The sequence below is a fragment of the Bubalus bubalis genome, chromosome X, assembly GCF_019923935.1.
Source record: "Bubalus bubalis isolate 160015118507 breed Murrah chromosome X, NDDB_SH_1, whole genome shotgun sequence".
Classification (NCBI taxonomy): Eukaryota; Metazoa; Chordata; class Mammalia; order Artiodactyla; family Bovidae; genus Bubalus; species Bubalus bubalis.
The window spans coordinates 65,485,862-65,503,344 of record NC_059181.1 but is presented as its reverse complement, the minus strand read 5'-3'; the positions used below and the strand labels follow the sequence as shown (position 1 = coordinate 65,503,344).

The window sequence follows — 17,483 nt, the reverse complement described above, 5'->3', positions numbered from 1 at the left end:
GGAAACTTGGCAACAAGCATTGGTTCATCAATGAAATCTTTTACTAGTTTTATTCTGACAGTTTCTAACTCTCTGAGAGGCTCTAAGCTATTTGAATATCTTAAGCTTCCCGTGCCTCTCGAGGCTCGGAGACTGTAAACAATTGTATGCATTGCTGTAGGAGACCGGGTAAACTTGTCAGGCGAGTTAGAGAGCCATCTGACGTGTTTGGATTTAAACACTCCTAATTGCCCAGGAACTTTATTAATTGGAGCTGTAAGTTAGCTCTTTGACAGAGAGAGTGAGATGGTGGTGGGGGACAGCCCCCAGTAAAGTCAGAGGTGAGAGCACAAAGCAATAAAGTAGGCAGACTCTGGTTTTGGGGGGTAGATGCTCAAGAATATCCGGGAGGACTCCCGAGGCTCGATCCCGCCTTTGTGTATGCCCAGCCTCCTTCCTCATGACCTTTGTCACGAGTGGAATGTCTCTCGCCGGCTCCCGGCATCTCCCCGTTTTTTATTTCTTAAAACAGCCAGATGTAGCTCAGTCGCGAGCCTCTGAATACTCTGCCGAAGAATCCTGACAATACAAGGAAGAATGATTATGAGAAGCAGAATTAAAGCAGCCACCGCAGCATAGCTAAAGACATTAGACAGAATATTCTTTCCTGAGATGTAGTTAGGGAAAGTATGGAAGAAATCATTTGCTGTTCCAGCAGCAGTAAAATCTAATCGGGAGTGCTCCATGGTTGCTATTTGATAGTGAAGTTTCCCTACGTCTCAACCAATGTCAGAGCTGTTCCAGATACCTGAAATATGGTTTTTAATCTTTTCCCATTCAAAATCTGTCTCATTTACTTTCAGGGGTGTTACACATATCCACCGATAGTCAGCATGACAAGACAATGCCATTTTCACCTTTAAAGCCTGCAATTCAGTCCCAATATGTATTACTGCTTCCTCTAGGGCGTCTACCCTCATTTCTAATTTTCTCTCTATAGCTTCCTGTGTTGCCAATGTTAAAGAAACATTTTTGGACATAGAATCAACATATTGAGCAGTATGTACTTGTTGAGTCAATGATATTGCTGCCACAGTAACAGAAGTGATTGCACTTATCAAAGCTGCTGTTCCCAAGATAAGTAAGCCCACAAACCGTCGTGTTTGCATTAAATCCTGTAGTTGTTGTAATACAGCAAGACCATAATTCAATAAGTGGTTACATCATAAGATAAGGTGGATGTTGTAGCATTACAAAGGAGCAAACATTATATTGAGGGTTTAAACAAGATGAACCAGGGAGCAGCTGTAGGCGTCAGCCCGGGGGAGCAGTGTCCCCAGCATCAGGAGGCAGAACGCGAGCGGCAGGCTGTGGGCCAAGGCGCCTATGGTGGGCGGAGGGGCAGGGTTCGTGGTTTAGGGCTAGCCGCCACCGCTTGGGCTCAGGGCGGTCCCCTCTCGCCGGTGGGGCCACGCTGGTCTGGACGGCACTCTGCGGGCGCACTTTTTTCTCTGGCCCTCACTCGCCGCACAGACTTCTTTGCTCTAGGTCGCAGGGTGCAGCGAGGAGGGTGCGGGGCGCTGCTGGCGGCGCGGAGGCGAGAGCTGGCTGGGGGAGGGGGAGTGAGCGAGAGAGCGCGCCGCGAACCTGGTCTTTGGGGAATGTGCCATGACGAATTTGTCTGAGATCCAAACCGGAGAATCTGCATTCTGTAGAAATATACAAGCATACCCTCTCCCACAAGTTAGCAACACATCTGGCCTTTTTCACTCTCCAGTATGGAGGTCTTTTTACTTGACCAGGGGCCGAGTCGTAGCCTGTAATTCAGGCATCTAGTGTCTCATCATTGTAGTCTGCCCCTGTGTGTTTACGTTTAAGTGATTAATTACAATTTGGACGTAACTATTTGTCTAGCTGTTTTTCTAGATATGAAATTTATACCTTGAACCAGCTGCATTTTGATGGTGAATTTTGTGAGAATTTTTGGCCTTATCAATCTTTTTATTTAAGTTTAAAACAATTACTTTAGTCAATGCATCTGCCAAAGCATTTCCTTCATGTAAAGGGCCGGGCAAGCTGGAATGGGCTCTATGTCCCACAAAATATTTTTTATCTCTGTGTTTAATCTCTTTCTGTAAATCAGATAACAAGGAGAAGATAGTAGTTTTATTTTTTGGAATATTAGCAGTCTCAATATGAGGAAACAACCCTACAATATATCAGGAGTCAGTCAAAAGATTGAAGGTGTGGTCTCCTAAATGTTGAAAATCCTAAATAGCTGCTCGTAACTCAGCCCTGGCATTTTATTCTCTTGAATTAAAAGATCTTTTAAAGGCCTTGGAACTGTAATTTCCTGCACCCAAAAGGCTAGATCACTAGATCCAAATGTTTTGTGGCTCTTAGCTTGAGAAGTCAAGTTTTTCCTTGTCTGATAGTAAGGTAAAAGTAAAAGCTGTGTTACTCTTTGACCTTTATTAATTTGTACAGTTTTGATAGGCAGTGAGATCAAGACTTTAATTTCTCAATATCATCAGAATCTACTACACCATGCACCAGCGAAATTTCTTTTCTTTCTTTTTTTTTTTATTTAATTTTTTTTTTAAAGAAAGCGAGCTACGCCCCAGGACAAATCTTACAATGTCCTCAGATAGGGGGCCAGCCACTCCGGTTGGAATTGGAGTAAGCGGCACATCAGGGGTTAATATTGTTATTAAATCTCCTTGCCTTTTCGCTTTTCTCCTAGCCTGGGTGAGACCCCCCTGAGGGAGTTTTCTCCAAGGAGCACGCTCTGCATATTGTGTACTAAAAGCTCCTTTGTTTAAAAAACTTTTTATCTTCCTCAGTCTTAGGCAACACTTTGGGAGGCTTTGGGGGCAAAGTGGGGAACTCCTGGGTCCTGGGAGGCACAATCGAAGGCGGTGGCAGTCGCCTTAAATCAGAAAGTGGTGGATAAGTTTTTTAAAGGTTTGCGCAGAGGGGGAGGGAGCTCGCCAGGGCTCTCGGCCGCAGCGTCCTGTAAGCCCTCTCCTTCCTCGGGAGGTAGACCACTTTCTCCCTCCTTTTTTTTTTTTTTCAATGGCAGAAAATATGATCTGTGCAGTAAATGGAGACTCACCACCATCCACCTCTATAGCCTCCCCCATAGTCTATTTAACAGCCTCGTGACGGAGGTCCAGGACATTTCTAATCATATTCCACAGTCAATAAATATTTGTCTATTCTTAGATGCAGAGAAATCCATTTTTAATTTTTTTTTTAATTTTAGAGAATATTTTTATTTATTTTGTAACCTCTTTACCCTGGCTAAACTGCAGAGGGGACTAGAAAAGAAGCCTCAAGGTGAGGATCAAGTTCATCCTTGGGACTAGAGAAAATCCTTCTCCGGGAAACTCCTAGCGGTGGCCCTTTACCCCGACATGGAGGAGGAGGCATAGGGGGATGGGAGCGTCCCGAAGTTTTCCTCTTCTGTTCCGGAGATCCTTTAACTGTTTGGTAACTAAATCTTACGAACTGTCTGATCGGGATGTTTCCCTCAACCTCCTAGGAGCGGATGGTCTGATTAGGGATGTTTTCTTAAACTTTTAGGAGCATCTTTAGCTAAAAAAAACAATCCTCATCAGAATGGCATCGAGCTGCTGTTTCCTCTAAACCTTTTTCAAATTGAGGGGAGAGCTGATCTTTCTTTTCATCCCTATCTTTTACATGCTCATTGGCAGTCATAGCGGCTAGCCATTCATTTAGCTGTCGATAGCTAGGTATAGCCTCTTCATTTTCACTTTTCTTTATAACAGGTACCTTTTCAGATTTGCTTTTTTGTTTAACAGGTACTTTTCCAACTTTACTTTCCTCTTTAACAGGTACCTTTTCAAATTCATGAGCTGGATCTAAAACATCTCTAGTCATATTCCACAGAGGAAAGGTGTAAGTAGGGATTTTTTCCAAACCTTGCTGAGCACAATAAGCTCTTAGCTGTTTTCCTAGTTTTTTCAAGATATCTAGGTTAACAGTGCCTTGTTGTAGAAACCAAGGGCAGTGGTCTTGTACAAATGTAAAAAATGATTGAATGGAAGATTTTTTAACCTTGATTCTTCTTTTACTTAATAACTGTAAAATTACTCCTATAAAGAGCTGTCTTTCATTTGATTCAGTGTTGCCCATGTCAGAAACTTAAGGATAGTAAAAGATTTTGCTTTTAGCTATCTAAAGATTAGGCCTTTTTTGTCAGCCTTTTTAGAAACCGTTTTTTCTCTCTAACTCTTCAACACTTCCCACTCCTCTCGCCCTGTCTATTCTACAGGGGGATCTGCAGCCCCCTAAGTGGGATCCTATCTGTCCCCAAAACTGAACACTGGGGGATGGGGTTGGGGATTTACCTTCGAAATGCCTGTCTCGGGCGCCACCTGCAGAGGTCCAGCCCCAGCTGATCCAGGGTATTCGAAGGGAAGATGGAGTAGGCGACCTATTTATATATTTATTTATTCATCAAAGATATAAAGAGTAATAGAATGAGGATAGCTCAGTAGGAAAATTCAGTGGAGAAAAGCAGCTGAGTAGCTTGGTTTACGCGGAAAATCAATATAACCCGTGACACCAGGTTAGCTCTGACCACGGAGGCTGCAAGTGCCCTCTAGAATAGAGGAAGGTGCCCCACCTTAGACACCTTATCGAGTGGGTCTTCGAAGCCCAGGCAAATAAATGGTCGCAGAGGATATCCGCGCTCCAGATGGACACTCATCTGAAAATTGAGGGGAATAATGACATGGGGAGACCAAGCGTTGGCGAGCAAGGCCCGTAGCTTTATTTTCAACACAGGTTTTAATACCCTAAGTTACACATAGAGGATAATAGGGGATGCAAAGTCAGCAGTCTTTAATCCTTATCAAAAACCAGGGTTTCTTTTCTGCAGATTTATCGTATTAAAATGGTTTAGATGATTTACATCATCTTCTGGCCAGAAGACCTATTAACATTTTATGACTCTTGACAAAGACTTATCAACCATAAGAGTTATTTTCTCTAAGAGTAATTGTTTAAGGTTTGGCGCCATCTTTCGAAGATAAAATTGCATTCCTATAGGGCGGATGTGTAATGGGTTTACAACAAAGAAAGAATTTATTACCTTAAGGGTCTAAAGTTACTAACATCAAGGCCACTACTTATTTTTTCTACATACCAACTATATTAATTAGCACACATTCAAGGATACAATTCAGGGGATGTGGAAACTTGGCAAAAGCATTGGTTCATCAATGAAATCTTTTACTAGTTTTATTCTGACAGTTTCTAACTCTCTGAGAGGCTCTAAGCTATTTGAATATCTTAAACTTCCCGTGCCTCTCGAGGCTTGGAGACTGTAAACAATCGTATGCATAGCTGTAGGTGTCCGGGTAAACTTGTCAGGCAAGTTAGAGAGCCATCTGAGGGGTTTGGATTTAAACACTCCTAATTGCCCAGGAACTTTATTAATTGGAGCTGTAAGTTAACTCTTTGACAGAGAGAGTGAGATGGTGGTGGGGGACAGCCCCCAGTAAAGTCAGAGGTGAGAGCACAAAGCAATAAAGTAGGCAGACTCTGGTTTTTTGGGGGTAGATGCTCGAGAATATCCGGGGGCACTCCCGAGGCTCAATCCCGCCTTTGCGTATGCCGAGCCTCCTTCCTCATGACCTTTGTCACGAGTGGAATGTCTCTCGCTGGCTCCCGGCAGCAACCCACTCAAGTACTCTTGCCTGGGAAATCCCATGGACAGAGAACTCTGGTGGGCTACAGTCCATTGAGTCACAAAAAAGTTGGATAAGACTTAGCAACTGAACAATGACAATAACAACAACCTAGCAAAAAACCTGTCTAAGAAGCAAAAGACCTGTAATCTGAGAACTATAAGATACTGATTAAAGAAATCAAATACTACAGAAGCAAATGGAGAGATACATCATGGTCTTGGATTAGAAGCATCAAGATTGTCAAAATCTACATATTCAATTCAATCCCCATCAAATTACTGATGACATTTTTCACAGAACTAGAACAACAAATCTTAAAATTTGTATGGGGATACAAAAGACCCTGAATAGCCAAAACAATCTTGATAGAAAAATGGAGCTGGAGGAATTGGTCTCCCCGACTTCAGACTATCATAAAAAGCTATAGTCATCAAAGCAGTATGGTAGTGGCACAAAAATAGAAACATAGATCAATGAAACAGGATAAAATGCTCAGAAATAAACCCACAAACCTATGGTCAACTAATCTATGACAAAGAAGGCAAGAGTATACAATGGTGGAAAGACAGTCTCTTCAATTAATGGTGCTGAGAAAACGGGATAGCCACATGTAAAAAAAATGAAATTAGAACATTATTTAACACCATACATAGAAGTAAACTCAAAATGGATTAAAGGTCTAAATGTGAGACTGTACACTCTAAAACTCTTAGAGGAAACTATAGGCAAAACACTCTTTGGCATAAATCACAACAAGATCCTTTTTTACCCATCTCCTAGAGTAATAAAACCCCTGGAGAAGGGAAAGGATACCCACTCCAGTATTCTGGCCTGGAGAATTCCATAATTATATAGTCCATGGGGTCACAAAGAGTTGGACATGACTGAGTGACTTTCACTTTCACTTCAGAGTAATAAAAATGAAAACAAAAATAAACTAATGGCACCTACTTAAACTCAAAAGCTTTTGCACAACACAGGAAGCCATAGACAAGATGAAAATACTACCCACAGATTGGGAGAAAAATATTTGTAAATGATGTGATCAACAAAGCATTAGACTCCAAAATTTACTAGCAGCTCATGCAGCTTAATATCATGAAAACAAACAAGCTAATAAAAAAATGGGAAGAAGACCTAAATAGACATTTCTCATAGACGATATAAAGATGGCCAAGGGTACATGAGAAGTTGTCCAACATTGGTAATTATGAGAGAAATGCAAATCAGAAGTACAATGAATTATCACCTCACACTTGTCAAAATGGTTACCATAAAAAAATCTACAAACACAAATATCGGAAAGTGTGTGGAGAAAAGGGAACCCTCATACATTGTTGGTGGCAAAGTAAATTGGTACAGCCACTATGGGGAACAGTATGGAGTATCCTAGAAAATTAGAAATAGATTTATCATATGATCCTGTAATCACAGTTCTGGGCATACATCTGGGGAAAAACATAGTATGAAAGGATACATGCACCCAATATTCATTGCAGCACTGTTTGCAATAGCCAAGACATGTAAGCAACATAAATGTCCAAGCACAGATGAATGGATAAAGAAGATATGGTACACATATACAATAGAATATTACTCAGTCATTAGAAAGAATGAAATAATGTCATTTGCAGTAACATGGATGGATCTAGAGATTGTTATACTGAGTGAAGTCAGACAGAGAATGAGAAATATTGTATTATATTGCTTATATGCTGTATCTAAAAAGAAATGATACAAATGAACTTAGTTACAAAATAGAAACAGCCTCACAGAATTAGTAAACTTATGGTTACCAGCGGGGAAGGGTGGGGGAGAGGGATAGTTTGGGATTGACATATACACACTGTGCTCTCTCTCTGTATGTATGGATATATATATATATATACACACACACACACACTACACAGGCCCTTAGTTGTGGCATGTAGGATCTAACTTCCTGACCAGGGATTGTACCTAGGCCCCCTGCATTGGGAGCATGGAGTCTTAGCCTCTGGACCACCAGGGAAGTCCCTGTATAATCTTCTATATTAATGTAAAGCTTAAATGGGAAATTATAAAAATTGTTTTATTAACAAAGTCTTCAATAAAATTCACATGGTTAATGGAGTTCATTGTTTTAATACTTAAAAATAAGTTAAAATAATTATTCAGAATAAAAACAAAAATAAAACAAAAATAAATGGTACTGAGAGAAGTGGATATACCCTTGAAAACAATGGAATTGGACTCTTCAGTTTCTCTTCAAAATTAACTCAAAATTGACCAAAGACTTAAGAAAGAGAACTAAAAATATAAAACAAAAAATTAGAAGAAGATATCCAGGCATATCTTAATTAACTTCGATTTGGCAATAGATTCTTAGGTCTGATGCCAAAAGGACAATAACCAAAGAAAAATAGATAAATTGGAGTTCTACAAAATTAAGAATATTTGTGTATCCAAGTAACAAACATTGGTGAGGATGTGGAAAAAAGGGAACCCTCATATACTGTTGGTGGGAATGTAAATTGGTGCAGCCACTGTGGAAAACAGTATGCAGGTTTCTCAAAAGATTTAAAATAGATCTACCATATATATGACCCTGCAATTCCATTCTTTGGTATACAGCTGGGAAAAAAGTACTAATTCTAAGAGATACATGCCCCCCAATATTCATAGTAGCAGTTTCATAATTGCCAAGGTATAGAAGCAACCTAAGTGTCCATCAACAGATGAACAGAAAAAAAAGTAGTATATATATGCAATAGAATACTTCGCAACTATAAAAAAGAATAAAATTTTCCCATTTGCAGAAATATGGAGAGTCCTGGAGGGCATTATGCTAAGTGAAATAAATTAGACAGAGAAATACAAATGCTATATGTTATCACTTATATGTGGAATCTAAAAAATATCACTTATATGTGGCATTATGCTAAGTGAAATAAATTAGACAGAGAAATACAAATGCTATATGTTATCACTTATATGTGGAATCTAAAAAATAACATAACAAATTAGTGAATATAACAAAAAAAGCAGACTCACAGATATAGAGAATAAACCAGTGGTTACCAGTGGGGCGGGGAAAAGGGTAATACAGGGGTTGGGGGGAGGCAGGTACAAAGTTCTGGATATAAGATAGGTTACGAAATATTGCATGACACATGGAATATGACACACAGTCAATACTTTGTAATAACCACTGCTGCTGCTGCTGCTAAGTCGCTTCAGTCATGTCCTACTCTGTGCGACGCCATAGAAGGCAGCCCACCAGGCTCCCCCGTCCCTGGGATTCTCCAGGCAAGAACACTGGAGTGGGTTGCCATTTCCTTCTCCAATGCATGAAAGTGAAAAGTGAACCACTAATGGAGTGTAATCTTTAGGAATGTGTAAAAATAATAAACAGTTAAAAAAGAGAAAAATTTTTTTTTGTATCAAAGGATACTGTCAAGAAAAATACAACCTATAGAATGACTGGAAATATTTGCAAACCCTACATTTGACAAAGGCTTAATATCTAGTATATATAATAAACTCTTACAACTCAAAAAATAAAAGATAACCCAATTAAAAGATGAGCAAAAAAACTGAATGAACATCTCTCTAAAAAGATATACAAACGACCAATAAACACATGAAAACATGCTCCACATCATTAGTCACTATGGAAATGCAAATTGAAGCACAATGAAATGCTACTTCATACACAGTAGGATGCTATAATAAAGAAAAGAAGTGTTGACAGGATAACAAAGAATTGATACCCTCATATATTGCTGGTATATATGTTAAATATTGTAGGTATTATGGAAAACTTTTCAGTTGTTCCTCAGAAAGTTAAACATAGCATGATCATGTGATTCTGCAATTTCATTCCTATGTATGTACCCAGAACTGAAAAGTGGTGATCAAAGAAATAGTTGTAGACAAATGTTCATAGTAACACTATTCACATTAGCAAAAGTTGAAAACACTCCATATGTCCATCCACTGATGAAGGATAAACAAAATGTAAATCCATACAGTGGGTTATTATTCACCAATAAAAGGAATGAAATGTTAATATGTACCATTAATGCTAATGGTACAAGAAAGATGAACCTCAAATACTTTATGGTGAGTGAAAGAAGCCAGTCACAAAAGTCCATATATGATTTCATTTATATGTGAAATGCTCAAAACAGGTCAAATTAATAAAGGTGAGGTAATTAATAGTTGTCAGAGACTGGGGGAAGGGGAAATAAATAGTGAATAAAATATTTATCTAATACAAAATAATGCAGTAAAAGAGAAATAGAAACAAAAAAGATACGGGACATATAGAAAACAAAAAGTAAAATGGCAGAAGTGAATCCAACTACATCAAAGTTAACACTAAATGCAAATAGATTAAGCAATCCAATCAAAGGAGTTTGCCAGATCAGAAAAGAAAAAAGAACCTACTATTTACTGCCTACAATAGACCCAATAGATTCAAAGACCCAAATAAGTTGAGAATAAAGAACAGAAAAAGCTATATCATGGAAAGAGCAGTGAAAAGAAACCTGGAGTGGCTTTAAAACAAACAAAAAACTGTTACTAAGATAAAGAGAGACATTCCATAATGATAAACAGGTCAATACATTGGGAAAATAATATAATATAAATTTATATGCAGTTAACAAGAAAGTTACAAAATACATGAAGCAACCAGTGACAGAAATGAAGGACAAAATGGACAATTTATTGATATTATTTGGGGTTTTCAATACCACACTTTCAAAAATGTATAGAATATCAACAAGGAAATAGAAGACTTTAACAACAGTGTAAACCAACTAGACATTACATTACATTACATTACAGATATCCACAGAACAACAATAGAACTCAACAACGATAGAAAAACCCTTTTCATGGACATAGAACACTCCCCAAGACCACAAAGAAGGGCATAAAATAAATCTCAGTGCATTTTAAGGAACTGAAACCATACAGTCTATGTTCTTCAACCACAATGGTATGAAATTAGAAATCAACACAACCATGTGGGTACTAAACAACACACCCCTAAGTAACCAATGAACCAAAGGAGAAATCACAAAGGAAATTAAACTATACTTTGAGATGAGTGGAAATGAATACACACCATAAAACTAATGGGACTGAATGAAAGCAGAGTGATTAGAGGAAAATTTGTACCTGAAAACACTTATAAAAGAAGAAAGATTTCAAGTTAGTAACCTCACCTTCCACCTTAAGACACTGGAAAGAGAAGAGTAAAATAACCTAAAGCAAGAAAAAGAAAGATAATAATAAACATTACAGGGAAAATTAGTGAAATAGAAAATAGAAAATTAATATGGAATGTCAATAACAACAAAAGTTGGTTCTTCAAAAAGATCAACTAAATTGACAAATTTTAGCTAAACTTAGCAATTAAAGGAGAGAAGAAAATCAGTAATAAAACTGAAGATGTGACTACCAACATTACAGAAATAAAAATGATTATAGGAGAATGTTATAAACTGTATTTCAACAAGTTAATAACTTATATGAAGTGGATAAATTACTAGAAAGTCAGAATGTGCCTATGCTGACTCAAGGGAAAAATAGAAATAGACCCATAAAAACTAAAGAGATTAAATAAGAAATGGAAAACTATCCATAAAGAAAAGCCTATGCCCATATGGCTTCTCTGGTGAATTCCACCAAACCTTTAAAATGAAACTAGTATCAATATTTACAAACTGTTCCAAAATATAAAAGAGCTAATCCTTCCAAATTCATTCTATGAGGCCATTATTATCCTGATACAGAAATAAGACAAAGGGATCTCAAGCAAACAAAATCTATAAATGAACATTCCATATAAATACAGAGAAAAACATCTTTGAAACAGTAGTAGCAAGGTGAATCCACAAACATTAAAAAGATAATAAACCATGACTAGTGGGGATCAATATATCACACAAATTGAATGAAGGAAAAAAACTACATGATCATCTCAATTGATGCAGATAAAGCATTTGATAAAACCCAGCATTCTTGCATGATTAAAAAACACACACACACACTCAGCAAACTTAAGAGAGGTAAACTTCCTCAACCTGACAAAGGATGTCTGCAAAAAATCCACAGCTTCTATCATATTTAATGCTGAAAGACTGAATGTGTTCTAGCTAAAATTAGGAACAGGGATATGTGTCGTCCCTACTTTGATTCAACATTTTATTCTAGGTTCTAGGCAAGGCAGTTAGACAAGAAAAAGAATCTAAAGGTACCCAGATTGGAAAAGAAGGGGTAAAACTATTTGTAGATCACATGATTTTATATTTAGAATATTAAAATAAAGAATCCAATAAAACATATTAGAAGTAATAAAGAATTTAACAATGGTCAGTTCAGTTCAGTTGCTCAGTCGTGTCCAACTCTTTGTGACCCCATGAATTGCAGCACGCCAGGCCTCCCTGTCCATCACCAAATGTTACAAAATACAAAAATCAACATACAAAATCAATTATAAAATACAAAAGAAAATTCTATTTACAATGATATAAAATAGAATAAAATATTTAGGATTTTTTTTTGTAACATAAGAAAAATAGTCAGTTTAATAATTACAACAATGTAGCATGAGTAGTCAAGGGCAGGACACCTGCAGGGGCGTTTGTGGAGCATCCACATGGCTGTGAACGGGGTCCCTGCGTGTCCTACAGAAACAAGGGTGCGGGCACTGGGGGCCCATGGGGAGTTCCCAACAGTGGCCCAACCTGCTGCAGAGTACCGTCCCCTCCCGCCCGGGTGAGGACATGGCTCTGTCTCCTCGTCCATGGAAGGTGGGGGCAGAGGTGACTCCAGGAGGCAGACAACCCCTTCCTGACATCCCCTGGGACCCCGAGCCTCTCAAAGGTCCCACGGAGACACAGTTGCAGTCCACTGACAACAGGGCAGGTTTGCAGAAAGAACCGCTCAGATGCATCGTCTCTGCTCCTTAAAAACCTTAGTAAAACCCTGGGACCCAGGAAGGATGCATTACACAAGCATGTCAACGGCCACCCCTTGGGAGAAGGGGCGGTGAGAACACACCTGTGTCCCCTCGGTGCTAAAGTTAACAGTAAGGCAGGTTCTGCGGGTGCCCCGTCGGGGTGTGGGCAGCAATATCGCCTGTCACAAAGTGCTGGAGAGTCAGGTGATGAAGTGGTTCCTGAGTTAGAATTTGCTTGAGACTGCAAACTTCAGTACATTTGATTGGACTGTTTCCCACTGCGAGCTCTCATGCATCACCAAAGGGCCCACTGTGAAAACAGGGCTTACAAAACACTCCAAGGACTATTTTTTCTAGCCCTACCACAAACAAACAAAATAAAATGCTAAGCACAAGAAGTTTGCAGTTCTCATTACAAGGTCCAGTGTCGTCATAGTCAACGCCGGCCCCAGACACACCCACCGAGTAGGGGAGCTTGAGGGTGGGGCCGCGGGCGGGGACCATGGGCACCCAGACCTGCAACTGCTCGGAGCTCACTGACGTCTGCCAGCCCAATGCAGTGAGAGGAGCGCAGGTCAGAGTTGCATCTAATGCCACGTGGGCGTTTCCAAGACGTCCCTGATCCAGGAGCTGGGGCTTGGGCTAAGGAGACTACACTTACCCTTTACATGTTTATCTCACTTTACAAACAACTTCTTCAGAAGATTGGGGCGCAGGAGCAGGTTCCGTGAACCGGCTGGACCCCAGGCTGGGCTCCAGGCCCTGAAGACAGGCTCCGTCCTCCGGGTCCTGGCCATCTGGACTCAACATGGGGTGGGGTGCGGGAGGGTCCTCGTCTCAACCCCCACTCCTTGGGGAATCTCAGGCGTGTTCTATTGCTGTACTTTTACAGAAACAGTGCAGACATTGCCTTCTCAGTGAGCACGGAAGGCCTGCCCACCGCCCCTGATGGGACAGAGTGCCCGCCTGAGCCTGGCAGCATGTCCTCACAGGTTGCAGTGACGTGCAATACATAGCACACTTTATTTACAAGCTCCAGTAAGCTCGCTCCTTCTGGGAGGACTGGACGGTGCACCTGGCCAAGTTACCAGACCAGCCCCCACACCAGGCACCCTCTGCCACGCATGTGCTCACATGAGGCAGACATGCACACGCCTGTCACGGGACCCAGTGGCAGCAGACGTGGTTCCTCGGGTTCGGGGCTGAGGCCCAGACTCCTGGGTTCAGCCTAAGTGAGGCACATGGCAACAGTGACCCTGGTCTACCAGGAGACTGGGGTGGGAAGATGGGCCTCTGCATGTCTAACCAGGTGAGCTGCAGGCAGACACTGGGGGAAGCGTTTCTGGAGCACTGCCGGGGGTGGGGTGAGGGTGGGGGGAGCAGAGCAGGCACACCCAGAAACACCTGTGCATCTCCAGCCTCTGGTCCCCACGAATGGTGAGCAAAAGACCCAGGGCGCAGGACCAGAGAGGTTAGTGGAAGGGGACTGCAGCCCAGGAGTCAGCCCAGACAGAACCACCGTCATATGCATTCAGAATGGGGCATTTACAGGGAATGTATACATAATATTTACACATGTTCACTCAGAGCCCGCAAGTCCAGATGCCATCGCTGCACTTATTGCAAAATGAGGTACTGGATGGATGTGGAGGGGGAGACATGCAGTCTGGCCTCAGCGCCTGTACCTCACAGCCGCCCCATGCTGCACGTCTCCATGCGCAGAAAGCAGCGGCTGTGCAGCCCCTCCCTGTAGCCCTGAATGTCACGGGCCCGGGGTCGCGGGGTTCTGGCTCAGTCTCATAACCGGTCTTGATGAAGCACCAGGACGCCCCTCAGAGGTTCATCTCATCACAAGCAGGGTCGTTCACATTCTTGAGAACCTTCCTCACCAGCTTCTCCAGGTCTTTGCGGGCTCTCTGCTTCTCCTCCAGAGACTTCTTCATCTTGTCCTGTCGTAACTCCTGGACCTCATCTTTTAGCGCGTACACGGTGTCAGTGAGACTCTTATCTTCTGTCACTGTCTGACCGTTACTTTTAATTTCTTCAACTATAATTTTCTCTTCTTCTGGAAGCAAAAGTTGTGGAGCAGATTATTTGCGTGAACTTGAGTTGAATGTCTGCCATGTCTTGGTGCTGGTGCAGTAAGCCTTGATGACCTTCAGGATCTGGGCATCCTCCTCCACCGCAGCTGTATTTTTCCTCAGCAAGAACTCCTTGTCCGAAAGCTTCCGCTCCGGCCTGCGCTTGGGGAGCAGCTTCTTCATGGTCTTGGGACTCTTGCTCAGGTCCTCTTTGTAGCAGAGGGCAGCCAAGGGCTGCAGGCGGGGTTGCGGGTCACAGGCAGCTCAGGCTCCAGGGCTTGGGAGTCTTCGGAGGCTCTAGGGGCCCCCTGTTGATTGATGGTGGTGTGTGGAGTGCGGTGGGGGGGGGGGATGTGGGGCAGCATGTGGTAGGCGGGCGTCAGCAGCACAGGCTTGCTGTCCACATGCTTGCTGGACCAGGTGATGAAGTGGGAAGCAAGGGTGTGAGACAGCACAGAGTGAGGCTTGATGGTGGGGTTTTCTGCCAGGGTGACCTTCGTCTGCTTCTGCAGATGGTCCACCCACTCGTGGAGGTCCTGCTGGTTGTTGCAGGACACCAAGATCCGCTCGCTCATGCTCCCTGATATTTCAAACGCATTTCTAGGATTTTCACTGTCCTCAAGCTTTGTGATTGTCATTCCTGTAGTTGGTAGCTTTCCTTGATATATAAAACCACTCATCCTAGGACTGACAGACAACATTAGCAAAATATTTGGAAAGAGTAGATGGCTTTCATTCTTTTCCTCACTGCCGGCACACTGGATCAGGACCTGGGACATGTAAACAACGCTGCCCAGGGTCTTGATGTTGTCACCCTCCCAGCTCCGGATGGCCCCTGTTAGGATCTGCAGCTCCAACTCTTTCCTCTTCCACACCTCCTGACACTGCACTGAGTGGTTTTTGAAGGCAGTCATGGATTTCTGAATATCTTGTCTGTCTGGGTGATAATCCTTCATGTGTCTCTCCAGCTCCTTGAGCAGTGCAGGGTACTTGTCTAGGCACATGTGGACAGTGACGCCAGTGGTTAGCATGAGAATCCCTGGGCTGCTGGCACCCTTCATCTCTATGAACTCTCCCAGCTCCTCACTGTGCTCCATAAGAACGCTGACCGTGAACAGTGGTTGGCACAGTATGCCAGGTACAGGGTCTTCGTTTGTGGCATCAGGCTGAGGAAGCAGCCCCCGACCCTCTGTTGGGTCTCTGGCATCTTGGTGCATTCTTCTAAAGACTGTACAAGCATTTGCTGGGGAAAAAAAAAAACATATTTCTTCTAGATTTCCCATTAAATATGAAGTGTTTGCTGAACTTAACTTCTCACTGGTCTGCAGAGGCCGTAGGTAGATTGAAAGCAGTTTGAAGTTCTTTAGAATATTCATTTTCTGTTTCCAAAATATTCTGTAGCACCACATTGTAACAGCTTTTGTTAATGGCAGTCGTATCAAATCCTTTGAGAGGGCTCTTCAAGATTCCAGGTAAGTAGTTGCTGGGGAACCAGCTAGTCCTGCCGTTGTGTGTGCCCTCCCACCAGCCCCCCTCCTCCACCCAAGTGACGTGGATGATGTCTCCTTTCGTGAAGGACAGCTTGTCTTCATTCGTCTGCTGGAAGTTAAACTTGGCTCTGATGACCAGCTGATTGTTGCTATTATCGCTCATGTCCAAACTGTGGTACTGGCCCTGGAACAACTGTGAAGTCCTACCGTGAAGGCTGCAGTCCCAGGGAGTGAGAAGACTTGATCTGGTGGGAGGAGGGCCAGGCGCACATGGAGTCGCTCCCCAGGCCGATATCTGCTGTTACTTTATTCAGCGTCACTAAGGAGCTGAGGACCTTGTTGAAATTCTGCCCCTGATACAAATCATTTGCATCAGACGTCTCCAGCTGCAGGGACACCTGGCAGCCTCTCAGGAACTCGAGAATGTTGCTCAGGCACTCGCCCTTGCTCCGGGGCACTGGGTAGACCTGCAACACAGAGCACAGGTGCTGAGCGCTGTGCGCAGGTCGCAGGTGCGCCCAGAGGCGAGCCGGATGCGGCCCCCTGCAGGCATGACCGCCCCTCACGTGACCAGGGCGGGTGGCCCCGGTGGCTTGGAGCGACTGGCCACCCCCCAGAGCCCACACACTCGGCCACTGCCTCTCCTCATATTTAAGATCAATTTGTTAGGTAGGTAGAATAGGGAAAAGGAGTCCAAAATGGCAGTGGCTAAAACACAAGGAAGGTCAAAGGAAGGTCCGAGGACCAGAGTGAAGACTTCAGGCAGAACAAACAGCACTCCTGGCTAAGTCCATTTTGCATAGGGCAGGCCCAGGTGGAAGAAAAAACATATAAAAGGAGGAGCCAAAGCGCATTCTCATGGACTCTCTCTCCCGCATGCGTGCGCTCTTTCTCTTTCTCTCTCTCTCTCCCTCCCTCGCCACGCACTCCTCCACTCTCTTCTCTTCGAGTCTTGGATTCTCCTGCTATCTTCTAAATAAAATGGAGCTGTAACACTGATTGGCCTAAGAGCTGTAGCACGGTTTGTCCAAGACCCGAGAGCTGTGACCCGCCGAAGGCTTTAATGTCCGTTGCTCCAAATCTTTGTTGTGATGAGACAAAGAACCGAGGAACATACACTCGCATGACAAGTTTAACAAAAAAGTGCAAAACTTTTGAAAGAGGGGCCAAAGATAACAGCATAGGAAGACCCTGAGCTTGCCTCCTCATATATAGAACAATTCCTGCTAAAGAACAACTAATTGGCTGATTGAACTGC

The 17,483-nt window shown here is 42.6% G+C and overlaps 2 long non-coding RNA genes and 1 pseudogene across 2 annotated transcripts; all 3 read right to left on the bottom strand.

The window, feature by feature from the left end:
* Window positions 1–423: 423 nt before the first annotated feature.
* On the bottom strand, window positions 424–4,690 carry LOC123331833. Its single transcript, XR_006640634.1, has 2 exons — window positions 4,631–4,690; window positions 424–558 (listed from the first exon to the last, which is right to left on the bottom strand). It is a non-coding gene; the product is annotated as an uncharacterized LOC123331833 (long non-coding RNA).
* Window positions 2,441–4,405, bottom strand: LOC123465401. The gene is made up of 2 exons (XR_006640635.1): window positions 4,353–4,405; window positions 2,441–3,576 (listed from the first exon to the last, which is right to left on the bottom strand). It is a non-coding gene; the product is annotated as an uncharacterized LOC123465401 (long non-coding RNA).
* Window positions 4,691–14,486: 9,796 nt separating the features above from the next.
* LOC102402450 lies at window positions 14,487–16,636 on the bottom strand (annotated as a pseudogene).
* Window positions 16,637–17,483: the final 847 nt, after the last annotated feature.